The sequence below is a fragment of the Thermobia domestica genome, chromosome 1, assembly GCF_964235325.1.
Source record: "Thermobia domestica chromosome 1, izTheDome1.hap1.1, whole genome shotgun sequence".
NCBI lineage: Eukaryota > Metazoa > Arthropoda > Insecta > Zygentoma > Lepismatidae > Thermobia > Thermobia domestica.
Window position 1 is genome coordinate 258,662,895 of NC_137454.1, and position 21,609 is coordinate 258,684,503.

Below are 21,609 nucleotides of genomic sequence, written 5' to 3' on the forward strand. Positions count from 1 at the left end.
AGTCTACTAAAAGGGCGCCCACACAAACGGGAATATATACACATATATGTTTGTATGGGCCCCCTTTTAGTAGACTTTTCCAGGCTTTGAAAGAAATTATGGGTGCGATTTTATATCAAAATCACCACCAAATTTGTTTTAGTATTAACGTAAATAGCTAATTTGTGGAAACCTCGAATTGAAACCCTCCTTACTAGAGAAAAACGTTTTAGGTCCTGTAATAACATTTCTGTCAAATAAAAAGAAGCTAAATATATAAACAACTTAATATAGCCCTGTGGCCTATGGACACAGGAGGTTTAGTGCCGCGTTTACAAAAGCTCTCCATTGTTTTCTGTCCATAGCCAACTCGACCCAGTTAATACTTTATATTCCAATCTCTGAGGGAACCATTTAATACTGTCCTCCCATCTGCGCCTCGGTCTTCCTAATGGTCATTTTCTTATTTGGATTTTCAGTTAGAACTTTGAAAGTGTTTATAATATCTTCCATTCTGGCTACATGACCTGCCTACTTGAGCTCCTAGACTTGATGACAAAACAATGTTTGGGAAACGTATGAATTATGCACTTCCTCGTTATGAAGTTTCCGCCATTCCCTATTCCTCTTGGAGTCCGAATATTCGTCTAAGATTCTTTTTTCAAATACTTTCAGTCTGCGATTTTCCTTCAGAGTCAGTGAACATGTTTCGCAATCATACAGTACAATAGGATTATTATCGTTTGATATTTTTAGCTACTATGCAAATTCCTCAACAGAATTCGGAACAACAAAAGATTTTTAACTGAATAATAACACGAAATTCCTCCTTTCAGTTGGCACCAAATTTCTTAGTGATTATGATTTTGGTCTGTTACTAATGATCCTAGATATTTGAAAGTATCCACTTTGTCGAAAGTAAATATTATCTGGTATTTTAACGCATCCATAAAATGCAGTATTACGATCCCGACAAGCTTCCATGTATTTCGCTTTCTCTGCATTTACTTCTAAGCCCATATCCCTGCAAGCGTTAAAGATTTCTGCATTCCTTTCTATTGTTCTAGCATCCCCTATTAAATGTATCATACATCACCAGCATACGCCATAATCTGGTAAATACAATTCAGCTCTAGGACTTGATTGCTGTCTTTCATTTTGCTTATAGTGTTCTCTAGAACAAAGTTCAATAATAATGACGATAACGCATCTCCTTGTTTCAGGCCATTCTCAACGTGAAAGCTCGTGAACAAGAATTTCTATACTCGAACATTACTTTGAGATTCGAACATTACTTTGGGATTCATTTAAACATATCTTAATTAATCTACCTTTTTCGGTATTCCAAATTCTGTTAACATGTTGTACAATGTTTCCCTCCTACCTGAGTCTAAACTCAATAATTGATGTGCCGGGATATTGTTTTCCCATTTCTTTTCAAGTATTAGTCGAATGGTAAATATCTGGTCGATTTTTGATCAATTTTACCTAAATCCGCTCTGATAATCTCCAATAATTTCATCTGCGTATGGAGTCAATCTTGCTAGTAGAATGTTTAAGAGGATTTATTGGATATTGACAGGAGAAAAATGCCTCAATAATTATTACAATCAGTTTTGTTGCTTTTCTTCTGAACTGGAACAATGATTGATTATTTTCATTCTTGTGGTAATTTCTCCTTCTTTCTCTTTCTTCATTTTATGTATTTTGAGTTTATGTATTTAGCTCTACATTTTTTTCCCTCCAGCTAAAATTAAGTCACCCGGAATTTTGCCTACACCCGGAGATGTTTCTTTATATTTTAAATAGCGATTTCTATTTCTGTCTGGTTAGGTTCTGGAATATACGGTTATGCTGTATGCATTCCACTTTTCCACGAACGTTAGTTTTTGGCTATGTGTTAAGTAAATCATCAAAGAAATCTTTCCATCTATTTAAGATTGTATCCTGATCAGTGAGATCTGTTCCGTTCGCTTTCTTTAATATATAATCACGAGGCTGATAGCCTTTCTTAAGTTCGTTGATGCATTTATACATGTCCCGAATGTTTTTTGTTTTTACTATTATCTTCAAGTAAATTAATTTTAGCTGTCAAAAATCACAGCTAAAAGTTTTGGAAGTTTTATGACAATGAACCAGACGACAATGAAATTTTATGTAGTTACATCGTTCGGATTTTGTAGCCAACGCCGTTTCATCCGTTTTCTCTTCTCTGCTACTTTAGTGCATTCCTTTTTGAACCATGGTTTGTTCCTACGTATTTCTGCGTGCCCCAATATTTCTTTTACTAAAATTTTAATATTATCTCTAATTTCAACCAAGTATCCTGAACACAAGTGCACTCCGAACCTTCTAAAACCGAGAATCTATTGGACACTTCAATCTGGCTCCCCTCTCACCTGACTCTCCTCTGATTTTGTTGAATTGAACCGCTTCACTTTCAGATATTGAATATTTCCTTTATTCAACGATAATCTCTCTCTTATTATCACTGCCAGTAGCGTACGCAGAAATTTATTTCGGGGGGTCCAAACTCAATATGAGGGCATTTTATATTAAAATTCCTAAAATTGCCCCTAAAAGTAGGCTAAATTTACACAAAAATCGAAATTTCGGGGTGGGGTCCGGACCCCCAGTACCCACCCCCTGCGTACGTCCCTGATCACTGCTACCAGGTGGTAATCAGTATCACAATTAGCTCCTCTGAACAACCGAACATCAGTTGTACTAGACTGTTTTCTTCTGTCTACTAAAACGTGATCAGTTCGATTATTTGTTTTTCTATCTGATGAAGTCTATGAATGTCGTGATGTGCGAATTTTGTAATCTTCACGATAAGGTTTTTGGATGTTGCAAAGTTCACGAGTCTAACGCCGTTGTAACAATCTTCCTTATGCAGACATTTATTCCCTATAATCGGTTTGGAAATACCCTCTCGTCCTACCTTCACATTGAAACCGCCTAACAGAATTTTCATATGGCACTGCGGGAAATGATCAAATACCCGTAAACTGTTTTTTTTTTAATCGTTATCCTTATTTTTTGTTGAGGCATGTGCATTTAAAACAATAATATTACACCACCAACCCTTAAGAGAAGTGAAAGAAAATCTATCATTAACAAATTCAACCCATGTAATTGCTGATATTATTTGTTTGTGAACGAAAATTCCTGTTTCTAGTTGGTTATTTTTGATTCGTTCCCCCTAAAAGAATGTAAAATTTCCCGACTTGACTTCTCCATTTCCTTCTTATCTAACTTCCTGATATCCTAGGTCCATCCTTTATTTCTAAACTCATTCGTTACAAAAACGTACCTGCCCTATAGAGACTTCTTATATTCCATGTTCCAAATCTCATGTCATTTTCTTTGTTGAGTTCGAGCCAAGTTGTCAGTTCTAATCCAGGGATTCTGTGAATGTATCTGAACAAGCTTTTTTTTTTTTTTTTTTTCAGGATGAGGTTGTTAGCCCCACACCAAATCCCCAAGCTGAAGGATCACCCCTTGTCGTCTATCCGCGACTGCGTATTCAATATATTCGCAGCTAACCTCTATATCTAGAGGCCTTTTGCTCCATCCACAACATGAGGACGCGCCATGCCGTGGTGACAGGAAGACCACATTTCACGAAACTTTGCATAGCTATATTTTAGCAGTACTGTACAATAGTTACTGGTTATCCGAACACTGCTTTAAAACACACAGGAACAATCAATATGCTCGGATATATGGGTGCATATTAAGACTGTGAAAGCTTCGATGCCGTAAAAATCGTAAATTAGAGACTAGTGTCAATGTGATATTTCTTGAATACGTTTGACTATCCGAACTATTCTTGATATATCACATTGTTTCGTTTTATAGCTACATAACTTTATATTTTTGTAAGTGATTACTCTTTACCTGTTCTCTGACAATAGAAACTGTATGAATTTATAATACAAAACTGAGATTAAGAAGAATAAAATTAAAAGAAATATAATATGATATTTCGTAGGGCATCTTATATAAAGGGCGCCTTGTATTCTTCACAGGTTCTTTATTAACAGTCGCTATTTGAATTTATTATACAAAGCTGGTATACAGGATAACTAAAACCACTTATCTATAATGTAATGTTTCGTAGGGCGTCTTATGTAAAGGCACACTATACCTTTCACAGGTTCTTTACCAACAGTAACTGAATGTATGTATTGTACAGAACTGTGGTATACAAAAGAGTGAATAAAATTGTTCATCTTTGATATGGTTTCGCAAGGGTGCACTGCATCTTTCACGGGTTCTTTACCAATAAAATTTTAAGAATTTATTACTAAAAACTTGTACCTTTATTTATACTGTGATGTTTCAGAGGGCGCACCAGGACACGTCCCGGTGTCCCGGTGAGCAAGCACGGGCCTGGCTACGGGTACAAGAGTGAGTACATTTAAACACATTCAGAAAGGTTAGGTGTGGTGTGTGCATGTCACACAATATATACATAGTTATTGTCGGTAGATTTATTGAATTAATAAATCTATTATTTATTACAGATGTCATATATTTATACCAGGTATGTATGTGGGGAGTAAGGCATTATTGCCTCATTTTGAATTATTGGATCTTCAGACTCTACATCCTGTTGGCCTAATTTTATCCCCTCCCAATATGAATGATCTAATTCGCACGCACACTGGTTGCAAAAAACAGTGTTGGGAAGTAACGTAACGCAAGTAACGCGTTACTTTTTCAGTAACGTTTCTCAGTAACACGTTACATTTTTTCCAAAGTAACTGTAACGGTAACGCGTTACAAATTTTTAAGTAACGTACCTTCTTTGCGTTTAGGGATGCGCACGAGTCGAGTCGAGTCGAGATTTAAGCCTGTCTCGACTCGTCTCGAGAAAATGTTGTCTCGACTCGAAAATATGTTGCTGTCTCGACTCGACTCGAATTCGAGTCGAGACGTCTCGAAGTTCGAGCCGAGACAAAATATAGAGTTAAAATATACACAGACATCAGCCAGACCATTATGACTACCTACCTAATTGTTAGTATGTCCACCTTTTAGCACGAATAACAACGGCAACGCGTGTTGGCGTGGTCGCAATGTTCCCCGGTGGGTCGCTGGAGAAAGTTGGCACCACATATGCACACACAGGTCATCTAATTCCCTTAAATTCCGGGGAGGGGGCGATGCGCCCTCACGTCACGTTCAATCACATGCCAGATGTGATCGATTGGGTTCAGATTCGGAGAGATTGGGAGCCAGAACATCAATTGGAACTCGTTTCTGTGTTCTTCGAACCACTCCATCACACTCCTGGCCTTATGACATGGTGCATTATCTTGTCGAAAAATGCCTCTACCGATGGGAAACATGGCCGTCATGAAGGGGTGTACGTAGTCTGCAAGCAGCGTGCGACGCCTCGGCCGTCATGGTGCCTTGCTCGAGCTCCACTAGACACATGGATGCTCACGTGAATGTTCCCGAGATAATAATTAAGCCGCAGCCAGTTTGTCTGCGTCCCGCAGTACAGATGCCAAGGAGCTGTTCCCTTGGAACACGACTTATTCGCACCCTCACATCATGATGAAGAAGATATCGGGATTCATCAGACAATGTAACGCTCTGCCATTGTGCCAAGGTCTAGTGGCGATGGTCACGTGTTCATTTCAGTTGTAGTTGCCGATGCGTGGTGTTAACATTCGCCATCGTTAGGAGTGTTCGGTGCACTGTGTGTTCAGACTACTGTTTTGAAGGCCTGTGAAAAAAACGGAAATTTTGGGTTAAAAAAAGTTTTTTCACGGTTTTCCCGAGCTGGGGAAAAAACAGAAAATTTGGGTATTATCAGAATCATAATTTTAGTTAATCACAGAATCATTTTAGTTAATATGTTTAATCAAACATATATTTCATAGAGATATCTTCATTGTTCTATGTAAAATTCCGGAAATTTTGAAACCATTAGAAAAAATCATTTGTTCGGAAATATTGGCAAAAACAGGAAAATATAGTTTGAAAACTATTTATTGGCCTGATGCTAGTAATCTTACTTGTTGTAACATGTCTGCAACATATAGAGTGGGAAGTCGAAAATCCGAACTAATTGGGACCGCAGGTAGTTCGGATTTTCGAAAATGAACAAGAAAATGCCATTTAGGCTTACATATACTGTACGGTATGTTCTATCGATACACTGGTTATTCAGTACATACAGAAAGTACAATACCGTACGTAAGGCTACTTACACTTAATGTTTCTGAAGAACCTGCTTGTACTCTAAATAACACTGTTCTTGTAAGTCACACTTAAAACTTATAGGCCTAAGAAAAAATAAAAATACATGACAAACAATTACATATAAATGAACTTTTGTAAAAACACTGACTTCACATAACGTCGACGGACACACTATTGTTTGTTTATCGCTAGCGTTAAGACAAAATGTAAAAAGCTTCTAGGGACCACGTTCGGATTTTTGACGTTAGGATTATCGACGTCCTACTGTATATACAATGTATTTCGCAATTGGAAAAATACTTAAAACAACAGGTTTTAATTCTACTTTACACACATATACCGCACAAATGAGTAAATTTGAACAGCGAGAAATATATTAAGTGAAACTTCCGTTAGTTATTATTACAGAAGAGCAGAATACCCGTTCTTCGCACGTGGAGAATACGTTTCATTTTGAATACAAAGGGCACCAAAACTGTCACCAATGAACTTGTCTAGCCCCAAAACTATGAATTTGACATTAATATCGATAATTTTCAATTATCTTTACATGTCACCATCCCCCTTAGAGTACTAATCGGGCTGAATTTGTGGATTTAAACGGTATCTTCTGTTCATCTCAGCGAGTATGGATTCAAGGCCATTTTCGATCATGTATATATCTATATCTATCTACCTATATATATATATACACACAGAGGCCTATAGTATATATATATATATATATATATATATATATATATATATATATATATATATATATATATATATATATACTATAGCCCCCACTTCACACTCGAGTATACACTGCATAAAATGGGCTTCAATCCTGCTTTACACTGGATAAAACTGCAAACTACGGTTTAGCCCTCCCTTGATCATATTCTGTATCCGCCACTATACTTATATAATGCTCAAATAATTAGGGGTTCAGCTGAAATATCACAAGACCTTAAGATAGTGTATGAATAAGCTTGTGTTTGACTCATATATATCATACAAGAAGGAATGCTTTAAGATACACTAGAAAAATGGGGCACATACTGAGTTGGAGCACGGAAATCCTTGTTCACATGGCTCATGACACAAGACGGTTATGTGTGCACCACTCGAACTGCTCACAAACAGGCAAGGCAACAACTCTGATTGTTCCTTAATATGTCATATGATCCCCCTGAGACCCCGCTAACTCCCGGCAAGCTTACAATTGTTGCTAAATTTGCAAGTCATCGCAAATGGAAGTGTCACCATCGATATTAGCCACCGCGAAAACTATGGATTTGACACTAATATCGGTCATTTTGGATTACTTTTACATGTCTCGGTATCCCCCCCTCCCGCTGACTCCCGGCCCGTATGCAATTGTAGCTGAATTTGCATATCATCGCTAATGGAATTGCCACCATTGATTTCAGCGACCGCGAAAACTATGGATTTGACACTAATATCGGTCATTTTGGATTACTTGTCTCGGTGTCCAACCCCCACCCCCGGTGACCCTCGGGGCTGAGTTTGGAAGTTAATGTGATCAGAGTTTCACCATTGATTTCAGCGACCGCGAAAACTTTGAATTCGACAGTCATATCGGCCATTTTCTACCACTTTTGCATGTCCCTCCCTGTTAGCACCCCCTGAGACCCCCTGGTTCGAATTTTGAAAATTTGGTAACTCTCGGTCCACTCATCTGGTCCCCAGGCCGCATACAAACAGACAAACACACAAACAAACTATTTATTTTATTTATATTAGACTAGATTAAATTATGCCAGATTTTCATATTATCTTTCCGAACTAATTTTAAAGACCCGCTCCTACTTATCTTTATATATACAGTATATCTATATTTATATCTATCTATGTATATAACAAACTCAGGAATTACCCCCTAAATAACGCTCCTAGAGGACCCCTTTCTCAAAAAAATTGCTGGGGAAACACTTGTAGAAACTTCACGTGCCGGACGATTACCAAGACCTGGTGAACAAAAAAACTCCTTTAGCGATCGAATTAAAAAAAAAGTTCTCAGGTTAGTATTCACTGAGAATATTTTTATAAAATTTATATTTGATGAGTAAATCAGTGGACTTTGAATACATATACATCGTATCCACTGAGTTGTGAAATTGTGTACCTCCATACATGGGCGGCCGAAGAAAATTTTGTAGGGGGGCATCTTCAATGTTTGCTATGTTAGTCTGGCATTTAATATGCATGGTTTGTTATATTACGTATACATTTTCGTGAGCCAGGGAGGTTCATTCTTATCAAACACGGAGATTATGAAGGAGAAGATCTACTGTACAAAATATAATAAAAACATCTCTTTCGGATTTCAATCATCCCGCAGTCCAACCCCGAGACGGAAACATAAGAGATAGGCTTTTTTGTTTTAAACAAGATAACGTGCCTAGCGAAGGCTTTACATTGTGAAGATTATATTAGTGAAAATTAAAAGAATATAATTTTACAACTTAATATACATATTACTAAATGTTGAGCTCCCCGTTGCTATGTGGTTAGCGTATGCGCCTTTCTCGAACGAGGTTTGATTCATGGTAGGAGCTCATGTGTTTCAAATCCGACGTTAAACTGTAGGTTCACGTCTTGTAGAGCTTTGCTCCTGAAAACGACGCTAAACTGTAATCTAATTTAATATTACTAAATATTAAAAATAATGACTTACCAAGGTGACGTCAATTTGGCAGTCATCAAATCCATTTTATACTTTCATTTAATCCAGTGAATATTATTATAACAATTACAAGACACACGTGCATATAAATACTCAGAAACAAGCACATACACACGTACACATACACAAATATGAACACTTCAAATCTATTTACATATGGTGGACTGCGCTGCATCAAGCACTGTTATCTTCGTTATCATCTTCTCATGTATCTGCATTATTTGATTCATCCACAGATTTGTTATTTGTACGCATCATTCATTTTAGCATTTTCAGGGGGGGGGGTTCAGGGTTCTTTCTTCATTTAAAGAGTCGGTTCTCTGTATTGGGAAGAGAATCAGGGGGAAGAGGAAGGGGGAATTTATACCTTATGAATGGATAACGGTGTACTACTAGTGGTTCCCTGATGATCATACTCCCTCCATTCTCAAGTTGAAAAGTGAGAAGGGATAGAAACATCCCAAACTTTTCCTCAAGTGACCGACACTGAGAGTTGCTCGAGACAGTTGCGCGAGAGCGGTCGGTGGCGGCAACCGTTTTAGTGGAAGCAACTGCAGTTACCTCGTGCGAACACAGCAATTTAAAGCAATGCTTCACAAGCAGTTGCTCCACCGAGTTGCGCTACTGCAGTCGCTGAATATGAAGGCTCGGTCAGGATTCAGTTGACAATAATAAAACTATGGGTACGTAAACATCTTGTGCAGAGTCACCTTTTGCTTGTTTTTGAACATTTCTGTGAATTCAACAATACAACAGCGGAAATACTAACTGGTTTTATTACTTCAAACATCGCTTCAACTAAGGGATAATTCCCAACGGTCAGTGAACCATCTAAATTTTCATTCCTTTTCTGTTCTCCAGAGAGAAGAATGAGATTTTGCCAACATGCTAAAGTCAAGATGCTAGATGCTAAAATGGGAGTGAATTATGCTAGATCTAGCACCAAGATGCTAGATATGGCTTCACTGGCGGGCTTCGATATCTACAGAAGTTTCTGCCAAAGCATACAAGGAAACAATAGCACAAAAGTTTCGATAACATCTGTCTGATCCTTCGGTAGGCTACACATCCGGTAAGAAGCTCAATCCTAATTGTAAAATTGGTTAATGGTAGAGGAAAGAGTATTTTGGACTGCACAGGTGGCCAAAACAAAAGACTCGTAGCCGGCTTGTATAGATAATTGAATTCAAATTTTCAAGTATCCATTTACTGAATGCCCATATCGTGTATGCATGCATTTGCATGCATTATTTAATAAGTAAATAAATTACACACTCAATTAATTATGTTAGTGATAAACGGTGAAGATTAATATTAGACTGGAGAAATGGTTATATTTCGTTTTCATTATCATTTGGCCATGAAACAAACGCCTGACAGATATACATCCCATATATACAACTATGTAATGTTGGAATATATAACTCGTAGGGTATGATGCTTTACTTTTTCAAAAATTTCAGTACTTCTAGTGAAATGAAATCTTTAGTTTTACGTCCCACTGTATGGTGGTTAGGCTAAAGGAGACGGTGATGATGAGAAATTAATGAAATGGTGGAATGAAGAAAGTGGGAGGAAACGGGAGAACCGCGAGAAACCCCACGAGCACGGTGTTTGTCCACCACAAAGTCCACACGCGCGATCTGGGATCGAACCAAGGACCCCAAGCACCAGAGGTGAACGCTGTACCACTGAGTCACCGCACTCCCACAGTACTTCTAGTGTACCCCTAAATATGTAATAAAGAACTAATGGCCAGATTTTTTTAAGAAAAAATATTCGATTAGAACTGGAAAATTTACACAAAATTTGGAAAATCTCGACAAATGAAAACGGCACGTTTCCAGCACTTGTGGGTTCGAGATCTCATTGTTGAAAGGATTGGAGACAAACATATAAACTTTTCTGTGAGGAGAAACATATACGCTAAGTCTAGTATTATAAAATATATAGATAATAATTGGAATAGTTTTATTTTCGAGTGCTATTTTTTAATATTCGCAATATTGAAATTTTTGAACTTAAATTTTTCACGTGTTTGAAAAAAGAAATATCATTACTAGTAAAATTAACCTAATACAAACATTTTTATTTTTTTTCAATTTTTTCCGGAAAATCGAAAAAAACTTTTTTTAAAAAAAAACAGGTTCAAAATTTCCGGAAATTTGACAACACTAGTTCAGATACACTTGTACCTTGCCCAGCATTAAACTCTGATCTTAGTTCCGACGCAGTTCGCTGCATGTTCTGTTTTAACAGTCTGCCCAGCCTACGACGTCCGACATCTGTAATGAGGTGGAGGACGCCCAACCCCTCGACATTTGGACGTCTTTTCCCCCTGGTTTCTCCACTTGTTGAAGACAATCACAACAGCACTCCTCGAACACCTGACAAGTCCTGCAGTTTCCGAAATTCTCGTGCCGAGTGTTTCTGAGTGAGTACTTTCTTCAAAATAATATTAAAAATTATAGAAAGAGTTTCGGGACATTCAAGTCGAGTCGAGATTTTTAGCAGCTGTCTCGACTCGAAAATTCAAGTCGAGAAATACGTTTGTCTCGACTCGTCTCGAATTTTACAAAGTGTGTCTCGACTCGAATTCGAGTCGACTCGAGTCGAGATTCGAGACATGTCTCGACTCGTGCGCATCCCTATTTGCGTTACTTTTTTCGCGTTACATTTCGGATGAGTAACTACAATATATGTATTTCTTTTTTCGGAAACAAATGTTTCTTTCCTGTAAGTGAATTTCTCAGAATGAAACAATCGAGTATGAACTATGTAAGTTAGTGACCGACAGTCACAGACACACAGAGAAATAGATTAGTTCGTAGTGCCACTTGCTGTTTTTTGAAGATGAGGACAGCCTTAGGGAAATCACGTGTACTGATTGCAAGCACCTGGAAAATTTTGTCGTATATTTTGACAGCTCCAAATCAATACATTCAGTGAGTGAACTAGGAGTGCAATGGTACCGGTAGTTTATTTTACTTTGATTGGTGTTGTTTTTATAAAGATGGAGAACGAAAATATTTTGCCGTTCGAACATTTGAAAGAAGCTTTTCTTAAGAGCTGAGGATGATGGACAGAATTTAAAAGTAAAGTGTCTGAAGTGCTCCGGCGAAAAATATTTATCAACAACTAGGGTGCCATAATTAACGATTTACAGTAAGGGGCTAATATAAAATATAGGACTACTTTATTACTAGAAAATAGTTTGCTGATGGTATGTAATATTGGAGTTCTTTCAGATCAGTTTGCTTATCCTAGAGTCCTGTTGATTATAGAGTAGTGTAATGTTTCTCTGTATTCTGTATTTTTAACCTTTTGGGGATCCTGGTTTTTTGGGTATTTTTTAGACTTTCAGTCAAGCAGCTACTGCATCGTCACTATTTATCCTAGGATCATAGTTCATACCTCATTCTCTGCAGAATAAAGCTGGCTTTCAAATGGTACCACTTACGTACCCATATCATATACCAGAAGAGGGAAAATTGATGTCAAAGGGAAACTTTCGGAGGAATTTTTTCTCACACTTTGGGCCCCTCTAGAGCGGCCCTGTGTGAACCTAGAGATCTGAAAAAAATCTGATTAATAGTACTTGGTAGACTAAATGGGTGTTCCAAATTTCAAGTTTCTATCTTATATAGTAAGGGCGGGAGAAATTTTATCAAGAATCCCCACAATGCCCCAAATTACCGCAAAACACGATGATCTCAGGGAAAAATTTTCCTGAGACATCCCTAATTACCCTAGGATAATAATTCGACCGTCATTCTCTTCAGAATAGAACTGCCTTTCAGACGGTATGACTCACGTGTCTCCATCATGTATGTAAGGTGGGAAAATCCCGAAGAAAGGGATTTTTTGCTCTAAATATCCGTTTTTTCTACTTTTGTCTCTCCGGACCCCCCTGTTTTAACGCAGAAATCGGAAAAATCTGGTAAATACTACTCGGTGGACTGAATGTTTGTGCAAAATTTCAATCTTCTACGTGAAAAAATAAGCCCGCAAAAATATATATACCGACCATGTCCCATTTTTCCCTATACAGAAGTATATTTTGATAAAAATTCCCTCAAACATCCCTAATTACCCTAGAATAATGATGCGACCGTCATTGTCTTCAGAATGGAACTGCCTTTTAGATGGTATGACTCACGTGTCTCCATCATGTATCTAAGGCGGGAAAATGAGGAAAAACTGGATTTTTCGGGTAAAAATATCCCTTTTTTCAAATTTTAGCCCCTCTGGACTCCCCCTGTTTTAACGCTGAAATCTGAAAAAAATCTGGTAAATACTACTTGGTGGACTGAATGTTTGTGCACAATTTCAATCGTCTTCGTGCAAAAATAAGCCCGCCAAAAAAAATTCAGAAAATGTCCCATATTCCCCTATACAGAAGTATATTTTGATAAATTCCCTGACACATCCCTAATTACCTTAGGATCATGGTTTGCACATCATTCTCTTCAGAATAGAACCGCCTTTCAGACGGTATAACTCACGTGTCTGCATTATGTATCTAAGGCGGGAAAATGACGAAAAACGGGATTTTTTGGGTAAAAATATCCCTTTTTTCAACTTTTAGCCCCACTGGATCTCCCCTGTTTTAACGCAGAAATCTGAGAAAAAAATCTGGTAAATACTACTCGGTGGACTGAATGTTTGTGCAAAATTTCAATCTTCTACGTGCAAAAATAAGCTCGCCAAAAAATCATGAACATAGGCTTCATAAGAGAAAATATATATTTTAAAATTATGACGTCATCACCTCCTATGTCTGGACGCAGGAAGGTGTGAAACTATACCTAATGTCTTCTACAATGCCTCTGGACTTGAAAAACAAAACAAAAAAAAGGAAAAAAAACGGACGAAAAAGCTCAAATAGAAGAGTTATAACGCAATGTACCATGGGTTCCCCAAAGGGTTAATTTTACATAACAACATTGTTATTATTACATAACTAGTTTAGCAGAATAATAATAAGCAACCATTTCTTCTAACGCATAGGGATGAGCACGAATCAAGCTAAAACTTGACTCGACTCGAATTCAAGTCGAGTTTCGAGTCAAGTCAAGGGTAATATCCTCGAGTCGAGTTCCGAACCGATTCAGTTTTTCGCGCCGATTTTCGAGTCCAGTCGAGTTTGATAAATGGCTTGTTCGTTTTAAGTCGTCTTGAAATCATGGCCTGATTACACTGGAAAACGAAAACCATGAGAAATGTAAGCTAAACAGTAATGGAATACGTTTAGTGTTGCTCACGAGAGGAGACACTGCAAGCATCTCGTCTCGTCTCGATAGCGAGCCCACAATAACTACATTTTTTATAACAAATTCAGCTCGGCTTGGCTCAACTGAGAAGATGGCTCGAGCCGGCTCACTTGAGGTGAACTATCGGCTCGAGCTGGCTTGGTAGGGATGACCCATTTGCTCGGTTCGGCTCAACTGAGCCGAGGGCTCTGGCCGAGTCGGTTGGGTGAGCTGTTGGCTCGGCTCACTTCTCGGTTCGGGTCGATAGTGAAAGAGCTGTGAGCCGAGCTGCTCGAGTCGTTGACAATTCTAAACCCAGGCCGAGCAGTTTTGGAGATATTTGGCCAGTGCCCTATAACTTTTAACAGTGTTTGGCTCGAGCCCGAATACTCAACCTAGATCCTCAACCCAAATTCAGAAGCTCGTGAACAATGTCCTTGACTCCTAGACTTCACGACTACCGAGGTTAGCAATCAACTACTTTTTTAGTATTCATAGTGTCCAAACCGCGTATCTTTCATTTTTATATAGTGTTGTAATAATTAATAATTAATAATAATAATAATAATAATAATAATAATAATAATAATAATAATAATAATAATAATAATAAGTTGTAGTACTAGTAGTGTCATTGATAATAATTATACTGTCTATGTAATATACTTTAAGAATGTACTCGAAACTACATACCGGATTTGACTAGAGTCGACTCGAAATTCGACCCCAATTCGAGTCGAGTTGGAGGAAATTTTTCGAGTCGAGTTCTCGGGTCAAGCGCAAAGATGTCTGTTTCTAGTCAAATCGAGTGTCAAACAAAACTCACTCGTGTCCATCCCTATGAGTAACGCAGTATGTCATTTTATCAATGTTACATTATATGAAAATGTTCATATATAAAGTAGAAATTTGTCCTTGCATTTACATAAAGCAATTCAGAACGTGCATATATAATAATAATAATAATAATAATAATAATAATAATAATAATAATAATAATAATAATAATAATAATAATAATAATAATAATAATAATAATAATAGCGGTAGTAATAGTAGTACGGAAAATTGAAGTCATAATTTTTTCACATTTTTAAAGTTTCGGACCTAAAAGTAACGCGTTAGTAACGCGTTACTTTCGAAGTAAAGTAACAGTTACTTTTTGGGGGCAAGTAACGCGTTACTAACGCGTTACATTTTAAGAGAAAATAAAGTAACTTATTACGCGTTACCTTTTTACAAGTAACTTACCCAACACTGGCAAGAAATTATCATCATCATCGTTATTTGTGTCGATTTATTCTTTATATTGTGATACAAAGGGAGTACGCTTAGCTTGTACTAACTACTATAGTCCAGTGTTTTTTGTTTTTGTTTGTGTGTGTGTGTTTGTGTGTGTGTTGCAACAAATAATATGCGAAATTTATAGTAATGGGCAAAACAGTCCACCTCTCGGAACGCCGCTCACCTCTTCCACCATTGGTTTATGACTGTTAAGAACTCTATCTGAAGTTCCCTTCAGAGCTTAAGAGATACATGTCCAGATATTGTAAATAATACTGATGAGGTAAAAAAAAAAAAAAATCACTGTCATGTTTTTATGCAATTAAGTGTTCGCATTTAGTACAAAATTCGTATATTTTTCTCACAATTTCGGTAATGTGACCTAAATGTCCCATATTAGATTCGTAATGAAAATGAAATCTCTCAGATGTTTGTCACATGCGTATAACGTGTAAGCTAAGGAAAACGGTGATTATGAGAATGAATTAAATGGTGTAATAAAGAAAGTGGGAGAAGACGGATTAATCCTGACAAAACTCACACATACGGTGTTTGTCTATCAAAAAGTCCACTTAGCGCGAGCTGGGATCGAACCATAGACCCTACGCACTCCAACGTTAGGCGTTATCGAATTACTATTTCCAGATTTATGTTTTGACATACTTATCTTACTGCTAATACAGAACTAGTATGATAGTGAATATGTTTTTCCTTCAGATAGTTCAGCCTTGCCCGCGGATTTACTGTACACTTCTCAACCAAGTGAACTAAGTGCAAAATTGCAGGGTTCAACAGTGCTCATAGGCATATAGAGAACTAAAAGAATACATTTTCTTTCCCTCTTTTTGTTCAATTTTGAAGCAAATCTGCATCGAAAAGAAGGAAGTGAGATTATAGTACAGTAAATAAAGGTCTGAACCCGGAAAAAATTCAGGAAGTTTCCTTATGATGTCTCAATCAATATACTAGAAGTCCTCAAAAATTCATGCTGTTATGTGCTCTGGCCGCCATCTTGGAAAATGGCTAATTTTCTTAATATTTACAAAATACGCCATAACGTCCTTGCTAATTAACGTATTGTCATGAAGCTTCCACTAAATTAAAGAGACGTAAACAAAAATCTTAAAATAATAGTATTATTCGTATATTTTGTTTAAGTAAGTGAAAAATAATTAAATAATTAAGATTTTGAAACGTACAAAAGCATATTTTGAGAAATAGCTCTAAATGTGTGCAAAATACCCGGATTCAGTACATAAAATAAAAGGTAGATGCAAAATTGTTCTTTCATTTGGCGCAATTTGGTTACATTATGACAAACCGTAAGAAAAATATGATTCTTTTTCTAAACATAAATGACCATGTTTTTACGGGTTGCATAACTACGTGCATAAACTTGAGTTTTTAAAATTTGTAATAATGCTCTTATAATTAAAATGTATCAATAAAAGTTTCACCAATCCCATCAAAAATATTCAGGGAAATTTAAATATAACACAAATAAACACACAAATAACAGCAAATAACACAAATAGACTTGCATTAGTTGATACAATTTGTTTTCTATAACGCAGGTGTGAACGTTTGCACTTTGGATGGTTTTGATACTTTTCATGCGCTTGGAGGTATAGAATGTGTAACACGTGCTTCGTCTGTTAATGTATGTGGAGAAGTTTTACGTGATTGTGATCAGAAACTTGACAGTGGAAGTTTTAAAATCGACATTTCTAAATTCAAACGAACTCCTCAAAAGGCACAAAATTGGTCAAAACCTTTGCAGTGAATAATGAGAAGGTGTCAGTAATGCGAAAATCATTTAAGCTTGATGTAATATGGTTGGCTGGATTTCCTGTTTGTAATAGTAATCAACGAAGATGGAAAGGATATATGCAAAGTACCTCACGTCCTACAGGCACTTTCAGCTGAAGTAAAATTGTCCCTATACCATTCATTTACGTGGACCCTAATAACTTGGACACCTTGTATTCAGGTTTGAATTTTGCTGCACGACAATGCGTTCAAAGTAAAAAAATAATAATAAAATAACAATAAATAATAATAATAATAATAAAATAAATGTATCGTTACATTTGACCAACCACTCTATATAAAATCGTCTCCAATAGTAGCAGCAGCAGAGTGCACGACTTGCTTTTCGTCTTTTCTGGGAGCTATAGGATACGTAATGAAGGGCAGTGGATTGTAAAGTTTGTGGGAGACCTTTTTTGCGAAAAATTAAGTTGTCCATATGATATCTGGACACTTCCTCTCGAGCTGTACGTGCTCATACTTTAACGGCAACAGCGTTCCTATCTGTTCTCATTAATGAGAGAGAAGATCTTAAAGAAGGTGTCTTAGAACTTGCGAGGTTATTTCAAAGACTGCTTGCAAAGGAACTGTCACCTGATAAAACAATTTCCACAGATTTTTTTGAATCAGTTTGTTCAAAATTTTGAAGTTGTATGCGAGCGAATAAGAGCCGAGTCGAACGGTCGCTCTTTGGTTGCAATATTTTGAACAAATAACTTTGATATATCAGTTCATTCGAACAGAAGGAACAGGAAACTGGCCTCTTCATGTGGCAACAGTTATGAAAATGATACCATACTTCCACGCGGCAGGACACATACCCAAAACCAGCACATTTGTACGCGCAGGATATGCTTGAATTGGAATCTCGTCTATCTCCTGAAGATTACCGAAAGTTCACAATGAAAGGATACTTTACAATGAGAAGAAGTAACTGTTATTGGTCAGGAACGTGAAGCGATATGATTATAGAACAATCTTTAATGAAGAACCTTAAATCAACAGGCATCTTAACACGTGGACGTGGTATTACTAAGAATACTTTGATGAAATGTATACTGTGTGCACCAACATGTATCGAAATTGCTCATGCTGTTGAGAGCTTAGCTGGAATTGTTCCTTTGTCAACAGATCATGTAGAGCTTAGAGAGAGCCGAAAGAGCAAGGATGTGTCTGATACAGGTTTTTAATACAGTGGCTAACACAACACAACCCCTTTAAGCAGAAATCAGGGGCTCTTATTTGCCTGTCAAGCGGACTTGTCGGAGGATCTGATGTAAGTTGTAATAAAGCACTCACAAATGGAAGAGCATCAATGGAAGCATTTGAGGCAAGGATGTATTTACTGCTTCCTTACGGAGAAAATACACGGTAATACCTCTAGCTGCAGTCAGCTCAGGAGTGAAAATTAAGAATACTACTGTAGTCATTCATCAGCAACAAATCTTTAATCGAATCGTGTGCGTCGTAAAAACTGAAAGTGAGCTCAAACATTGCTTCAAATTTGAATTAGCACCGAAACCTCCGTCATTATTCGACGACGTATCAATGTGAAAAACGAAGAAATCATCAATCATTCAACCGTTTAAACCAGAAAAAACTAACGCATGAAACGTTACCATCGATTTGCAAGTTTGTTATAGATGGTGGACATATTTTGCATTCACGTCAATGGCCTAGGCCTTCAACTTATGGAGCCATTGCAAGTATGTATGTGTCATACATCATTTCTCACTATGGTTCAATTTGCACCGTAATTTTTGATGGTTACCCAGACAATCCTACCACTAAAACACAAGAACAGAAGCGACGAGCAAGTAGAAGGACGTCAGCTGATATTCTAGTGGAGGACCATATGATTACTACAACTACTCAAGAGGAGTTTCTTGCAAATGAGAACAACAAACAATGTTTCCTAAATCTTCTCTAAACCAGGTTAGAGGAAAACAAAGGATCAGTTGAAGAAGCGGAAGCTGACGCAGATGTTCTCACTGTATCAGTCGCGCTACTACAAACTGCTATGGGAAGTGAAGTTGTTGTTGTAGGTTGGGTAAGTGACTTGTTAGTTTTACTGACTGCTTTATCTACACCTGAAAATAAAATTTGGTTCCTCAAGCCTGGAAGAAAACATGCTAACAAAAGAGGAAACTGTAGTTTTTAACATCTCGAAGCAAAAATCTGCTCTCAAAGAAGTTTGCGAGGTTTCATTATTTGTTCATGCAATGAGTGGATTGATACTACTTCGGCGCTTTTTCGGGAAAGGGAGTAAAAGTTCGGCATTTATTGGAACAGAACGAACCCTTCGAAAGGAAATGGGAATATTTAACTATAGAGACTCAAGCAAAGAAGAAATAACAAATGCTGAAGAAAAAATCCTTCTTGCATTATATGGCCGTTGCACGTCATTAGATAAATATAGGTATTTCTACTACAATCGTATCATTGGAAAACAACAGCTACATTCTAAGTTGGGATTAGGAGTATTACCACCTACAGGCGCTGCTGACGCTTAACATTCTTTCAGAGTCTATTTGCAAATACAACAATGGCTGGGAAATGCATTAGAACCTACCGAATGAGGATGGAGTTATATTGATGGTTCACTGAATCCCGTTTCCCACAACTCTGGAACCAGCACCAGTTACTCTTTTGAAACTTATTTTATATTCTTGCAGAAAAAATGTGAATGTGCTAGAAAAGATCATTGTTCAGCAATGTGTAGTAACTGCCAAGAAATGTCGTGTGAAAACTGTAATGATGTCAACGAATTGTATGAGGATGAAGGCGAGGTATTTTGATTCTGTGCTGGTGATACTGAACCAAAAGATATATTAATATCTCAAATCTTAATATTCTTTACATGCACTACTTAATTTTTATACTTCAATATTTTGTAGAAAATATAATTGAGAAAAGGTACGTAAAGGTAGGCTATATTCTCTACCCAGAGATATTTTATCCTCTATACTAAATTAATTACGGATTTCTAACTACTGTGGTTAATATTAAGAAATTGACATCATTTACATAAGACAAAAAGGACAAATAAGTGTGAAGTTTAAATGTTAGTTTTTTGTGTGTAACTCTAATGGGACTGGTTACGTTTTCCCTTAAAAAAATCAATTATACAAAGCTTAACAACTCAAGTTTTGTATGTGGTTATGCAATCCGCAAAACAATATTAATTTATTAAAAAAAACATCATATATTTCTTACGGTTTGTCATAATGTAACCAAATTGCGCCAAATGAAAGAAACATTTTGTTCCTATCTTTTGTGTTATATACTGAATCCGTGTATTTTGTACACCTTTAATGCTATTTCCCAAAATACCCTTCTGTACGTTTCAAAATCTTAATTATTCAATTATTTTTCACTTGCTAAAACAAAATACACTAATAATACTATTATTTTAAGATTTCTTATTTACGTCTCTTTAATTTAGTGGAAGCTTCATGACTATACGTCAATTAGTAAGGATGTTATGGCATATTTTGTAAATATTAAGAAAATCAGCCATTTTCCAAGATGGCGGCCAGAGCACAGTATGAATTTTTGTGGACTTCTAGTATATTGATTGAAACATCATAAGGAAACTTTCTGCAAAGTTTCTTGCTTGTATGAATTTTTTTCCGGGTTCGCCCAAATTTTGACCTTCATTACTGGTACTATGAAGCAGGCCGGTAGCTAGCCCCAAAATGTTAGTGGGGGGGGGGAGCCGGCTGAAGTTAGGTGGGTCCGATCCAACCATATTATAGTTCATTTGCAAGCCTACAATGACAATTCTAGGGGGCCAGCAAAAATTTAGGGGTAGGGGTCCGGCCCCCCTAGACACCCTTGATACGGGCCTGGTATGAAGGCAGAAATTGAGTGCGGAGTATTTCTAAATAGTATAAGGCTTTAGAGGGACTCTTGTACTATCCTCCCTTATACACGTACAAGTTATGTGATCCTTTTTGTTTGCAACACATTCCTGCCTCTATTCGTCTGCCCTACAGGATCATCCCTATCATTATGGTATTATACTCTTGATTCTATAGGAGAAATATTTACCACTACTTCAGCCAACTCTTTAGATAATCATGCTATACTCTTCTGCTTTATTTATATATTTTTCAACATGAAGACAACTTGTTGCCCCAGGCAAAATTCATCTCAAACCACATTTACCAGTAGCCATTCTAACATATCGTAAATGGTGTTTATCTTCCGTGATCATTTCTACTTCTACTTCTAGATATCTCCCCCAATAATAGTCATAATATTGAGAGATGGAAAGATATTCAATTTGTTCGTCAAGATGTAATACAACTGACTCAGAATTGGATCGGGAGAAAAGGGAATATGTCCGTAAAGATAACATACGTAACA

The 21,609-nt window shown here is 37.0% G+C and overlaps 2 protein-coding genes across 2 annotated transcripts in view; one reads left to right on the plus strand and one right to left on the minus strand.

Annotated features, from left to right (window-relative positions):
- The window catches only part of LOC145660603 (uncharacterized), a 269,662-nt gene that overhangs the window by 25,222 nt on the left and 222,831 nt on the right, over positions 1-21,609 (plus strand). The window lies entirely within an intron of this gene.
- The window catches only part of LOC145667565 (1-aminocyclopropane-1-carboxylate synthase-like protein 1), an 80,399-nt gene that overhangs the window by 17,377 nt on the left and 41,413 nt on the right, over positions 1-21,609 (minus strand). The window lies entirely within an intron of this gene.